The sequence below is a fragment of the Lathamus discolor genome, chromosome 14, assembly GCF_037157495.1.
Source record: "Lathamus discolor isolate bLatDis1 chromosome 14, bLatDis1.hap1, whole genome shotgun sequence".
Taxonomy (NCBI): Eukaryota; Metazoa; Chordata; class Aves; order Psittaciformes; family Psittacidae; genus Lathamus; species Lathamus discolor.
In genome coordinates, this window is record NC_088897.1 from 12,205,326 (window position 1) to 12,210,875 (window position 5,550).

The following is a 5,550-nucleotide window of genomic DNA, read 5'->3' on the forward strand; positions in this document are numbered from 1 at the left end:
CCCGACGGCCGCAGCGCTGGCGACAAGATGGCGGGCGGCAACAGAAACACAACAGGCGGGCGCTGGCGCGGCACCGCTACTACGCGGCGGGCGGCGGCAAGTCCCGGCGAGGAGCGAGGGCGCCGCCCGGACCGGACGGGGCGGGACGGGACGCGGCGCACGGCCCGGACCGGCGCCACGCGGGGGGGGCCCGGCAGCCCCGCCGGCAGCGGGGACGGGGCGCGGCCGCGGCGGGCGGCTCGGGCCGGGGCGGGTGCCGGCGGCGGGAGGGCGGCGGGCGCGGCGGGCGCGGAGCCGGGCCGGCGGCGCCGCGCTCCGGCCGCCGGGCTTTGCGGGCAGCCCTCCCCCCGCAGTGCGCTCGCGGCCCATTACAATATGTCACCGCGGCGCGGGCCAATGGGCGCGCAGGACAACAAGGCATGGAGCACCTCCACATGGGCGCCCCGCGCCGCCGCCGCGCGCCTTAAAGGGGCCGCCCCGCGCCACACCCGCCCGCGCGGGCAGGAGCCGCCGCTCGCCGCAACGCGGCGTTCCCGGGCGGCGCGGGGGCGCGCCCCGGAGGCGCGCGAGGCGGGGATTCCCCGCGCGCCGCGGCCCGTTCCGCAGCCCCGCGGGGCCCTCGCGGTAGCACGGGCAGCCCCGGCGGTGTCGGACCCGCACCGCGCCCCGGGCGCCACCGCGGTCACCGCCCCGAGCACCTGCGGCCCCGCATCGGGCGGCGCCTTCCTCCCCACGGACCCTTCTCCGGGTTCCACCTTGCGCTGCCGGAGCAGGACCTGTCCCCAGCAGCTCATGGCCGAGGGCTCCGCTGTGGTCACCGCCCCGTGCCGCACACAGGGGAAAAGCCAGGCCCTTTCCACAGAGGAAAAACAGGGAAAGAGGGAACCTCGGAAAAGGGTCCACAGAAGCCATGGCATGCCGGGCCTGCTCCATCGCAGCAGGGCTGAACGCGCTGCCGGTGGCCAGCGTTAGCTGATGTTGCCTTTGCAAGACCGTTTTTCTCAGTAGCCTGCAAAACCAGATTAACCTTTCATTATCCACACGGCAGTTTTCCATGCTAAATGTCTGCCAAAACTTTGGGTTTGGGGCTGAGAAAAGGTACTGAAGTAAAGCACAGATAAACCGCCCTTAGTAAACCATGCCTCTTGTGGAAGGGATGGGATTGGGAAAAGAAGGTTTTCATGGGAGAGCTTTTATTCCATTTAAAAAGGAATGAACCTGAGGAATAGCGCAAACCCAAGCCCATGCATGGGCTGTCCCAGCCCACGGGCCCAGGGTGGGCTCTGAAGGTGCAGCCACCCCACGCACACACTCTGTGTGGCTGTGTCACCTGGGTGTATCCCACTGTATTACGCATGTGGGGCTGTGTTTGTCACATCCTGAGCTCGGGTTCGCCTCATGGCAGCAGAGGAGCCAGGGCTTCAACCTCTGTCACAGCGTGCCCAGTCCCACAAGCCCCGCAGGCTCACAGTGCTCTCTGAGCGCCACGGCCGTAAGCAGGAGTTGCCATTCCGTGACCAACGCCGCTCTGCAAACAGCACCTCTCACCCGCACACCTCCTGCCCTCGCGGGGCACGCGGCACCCGCTCTGCGCCCTGCGAGGGGTTGGAGCTGAAGCAAACCAAGACAGCAGAAAGGAGCCGTTAGAGGAGCTCCTGGCAGTGCAGTGGCCGCTGCTCTGAGGGACTGAACTCGTTAAACACAGCTTTTAAACGCAGCACTTTCAGGCGCGTTTGAAGGGTTCAGTCCCGTGCTGCGTTAACGGCTTCAGCAGAGGCGAAACTTCCCTGCTGCCTGTCTGGTAACGTCTTCTGCAACACTTTAATCTCCAAGGAGAGTTGTTTGTTCTGAAACCTTCGGCTCTGCTAAGCAGCTCCTGACTTTGGCTGCTGAAAGCATAAATCAGTGCCATTAAATGTTCCTATCGGAGCAATGTTTCCTGATTAAATTCATTTATTGTGCGTTTTTGGACCCAACCGATGCAGCAGTTTGGGACCACATCCAGAATCCATCAACTCGCATTCATCCACCTCTGGAGGATTATACTAGGAAAGGTTTCCACTGAATCATTTGACCCTGTTAGTAGGGACAGCAGTAAACCAGAACACTTATTTGGATTGACTTTGTGAACACTTAGGGGGAGTTTTAAAGCTTGGTGTATGAGCTCAAGGTACAGAGAGGTCCAATTCCTACCCTGTTATGCCCCACACTTGTGGAGAGCAGTCACCGGGCTCTCCGTGCAGCCCGGCCAGGCACGGACCTGGGACAGGGAACACGGGGGAGCAACGCGGCTTGCTCTGAAGTCAGCACCCACCTTCCCTCAGGCCACCAGTGCTGAGGCCTCACTGCTCTTCCTTGTCTGGCTGCTCCCTTCAGTGACCCTGGGCAGGAGCCGCTGCAGGATGCGGGAGCTGCTGCAGGATGCAGGAGGCTGCGGGATGCAGGAGCCGCTGCGAGATGCAGGAGGCTGTGGGATCAGGAGCCGCTGCAAGATGCAGGAGCCACTGCGAGATGCAGGAGCTGCTGCGGGATGTGGGAGCTGCTGCGGGATGCAGGAGCTGCTGCGGGATGTGGGAGCTGCTGCGGGATGCAGGAGCTGCTGCGGGATGCAGGAGGCTGCGGGATGCAGGAGCCGCTGCAGGATACGGGAGCCACTGCAGGATGCAGCAGGTCCTCTGGGTCAAAGGAGGGCTCCTCAGTTTGCACCTCTGGTTCTGAAAGTGCCAGTCACACACTTTGATGTGATTTTTTCATCATGTAACTTAAGAGGCTTTAAAGCTATTGTTTCCTTCACCAGCACATCAGAGGCATGTCAGGTACCTGTCCTGAGGGAACAGCGAGGGCATTTGAACTTCTGTGTTTATAGTTTCCTGTTTAGTCAGTCCCTCAGATAACACTGGATGCTGTTCGGATGACACACACAGTAACCTCCACTACAGTCTGGCTGTAGCCAGTTTAAAGTGAATGAGCTGAGTGTGAATGATGCTGCACTCTTCACTCGTGTGATCTGAGTGCTGGCTCAGGGCTGGAGGTGAGTTTTGGATGTGGTCTGTGCTGAAGCACGGGGTGGTTGATGTGAGCTTCTGAGCAGGTGAAATCCCGAGCTGTGTTTAACACAGAACACGGCAATGCTGCACCAAGAGCCTGCAGGCACTGCAGGAAGTGCATCCGGATCTGTGGATAGATAGTGGGGGGAAAGGTCCTTCCAAAGTCCATAGGCTGCATGCTGAGGTCTCCTGCGCTGGGAGCGGTCGCTGACCAAGAACTGAGCAGATCTTCCTGCAGAACCACTGGGTGATTAAATACCTGCTTGAAACTACAGGATTTCATCTATGCAATACAGAGAAATCCAAGTGCTCTCCTTGGAGAACTGGGTTTGCCTCTACATTGCTTAGAGTCGCCTCTTCCCTGCATAAAAACCTGCGCCAAGTGAAAGAATACACCAAAGAAAGCTGTGGGGTGGTTTTGGCAAACCAAACCCCGCGGGAGGGAGCCTCCAACCTGCAGAATAGGTTTAACGGGTGCTCAACCCGCCCTGGTGCCAAGGTGTGAGGACAGCCCCCTCCACAGGCTGGCGCTGGGAGCCTCATTCCCCACAGCGGGACCCGGCTCCAGCCTCCCCGCCGAGCCCACAGCCCAGGAGCCTCCGTCCCACACTGCAGCACCCCGGCACGGCTGCCCCATGGGTGACCGGGGGCCACCCGGCACCACTCTGCGGGCGGGTGGGAGCAGCAGCACCAATGCCCCCGGCAGCAGCAGAGCCTGCTCAGACCTGCGTTTGTGTCTGCAGAGCTTTCCAAGCCCACCCCTCATTTCACCCATAGCACAGCTACTTGGCAATAATGAGCCTCAAAACCAACGGCACACAGCAATGCGCACAGTACAGTGAGGGTTTCTGTTCTTTCCTATTTCAAAGCCACTTTGATGCCAGCACTGTTGTGTGCGAAGGTAATTTCAATTCTGCAAACATTCCTGGATGGATCAGCCCATCAGGTAGCTGTCAGTGACGCTGTACTTACCACTATGCAGCAATAGAGGGGGAACAGTCCCTGCCTGAGACTGCTCAGCTCCTGCATGCACTGCAGAGCAGCCTGCGCTACGGGAAGGTGTCCCTGCCTTTGGCAGGGATTGGAACCGCATGAGCTTTAAGGACCCTTCCAACCCAAACCAGTCTGGGGTTCTATGATTCTATGAATACACTAGTCCTTGTCTTTAATGCAAAGCCACTAAAAGCTGTGTAAGTAAAATAAAACCAAACCAACCAAACAGAATGTGCTGGTGAAACAGTCAAGAAAGAAATGGGGACGTGAGAGTTTGGGCGAATGAACCTCATCTGCCTGGGCAATGGAGAGGGGTGCGTGGTGTAAACCAGGTTTGATTCACTAAGCAAGGTGTCAGTGCACAGAGAGCCGGTGGTGCTGTGCGAGAGGACACCCTCTGTTCTCCCCAGGTAGGAAGAGGCTGGTCCCTGCTTCGGGTCCTTCCCACAGAGATGTGAGATCTCTGCCTGAGGAGTGAGCCCTGTCTCCATGCCCACAAGGCCATGATGTGATCCCAGCGCTGCTGACTGCGCCGGTTCAGAGCCACGTTTCTGATCCATCAGGCTCCTCTCGGAAGCTGTGACCTCTGGGGATGCAGAAACTGGGCTAGAGAAAATGGGAGCAAAAATACTTGCTGCTCCCTGCAAGTTCCTGTAAAGTGAGGACTCAGCAGAAGAACGCAAGAGATGTTTCTTGCTTTGGATGATTTAACCAAAGCTGACCCAGCACAAGGGGATGATCAACACATCCTGCCCCGCTTGCTACAGTCACTGAAGATGCAGAGCGTCAAAAATCAAATTAACTTGTCAGGAAATGACAAACCCATCATCACCGTCTGTACATGGCTTAAACCATGCAGCGAGACACAGTCCTGCACAATGGCAGTGCAAACACCCAGGGAAATACTTACATGTCAGCCGGCTATTTTGGTTTGAAATGTATTCTACAAATACACGGGTGAAAATAGAGGGGTTTGAATGGCACAAACCGATTAATTTTGACAAAAGCTCGGAAAAAAAGGGTCTATTTAGATTTATGATAAACACCTGCATGGTTCGTAAAAATACCATTTTCCCTTTCTCGTGTGTGTGTTCATCTTGTGTTGAACGCTTCCATGTTGTGATATATGGCCATATTAAAATGGAATGATAGCAAAAGCAGGCTTTAAGGATCAACAGCTCTAAAAATCATGCTTTGTGCTTGCAGTAGCATAACACTACTGGTCACTGCAAAATAAAACCTCAATGACATTGCACCGTGTTAGAAAAGACCCCCCCTTTTTAAAGCAGACACTAAGATTAAGTTCAAAGTTTGCCTGGATCTGCTCTGAGGAGGGCCAGAGCTATTGACCTGCCATACTCTAGTTCAGGAGGTGATGTGCACATACATTATTCAGCACCCCAACACCTAAGTCGGTGCTGCTCACTGTGTAATGCAGCTGAACGCAACAACCAGAAGACGCGTTTATGGCCTATTTCAGATGAGGTTTCGCCACCAAGAGCTGCAGTTG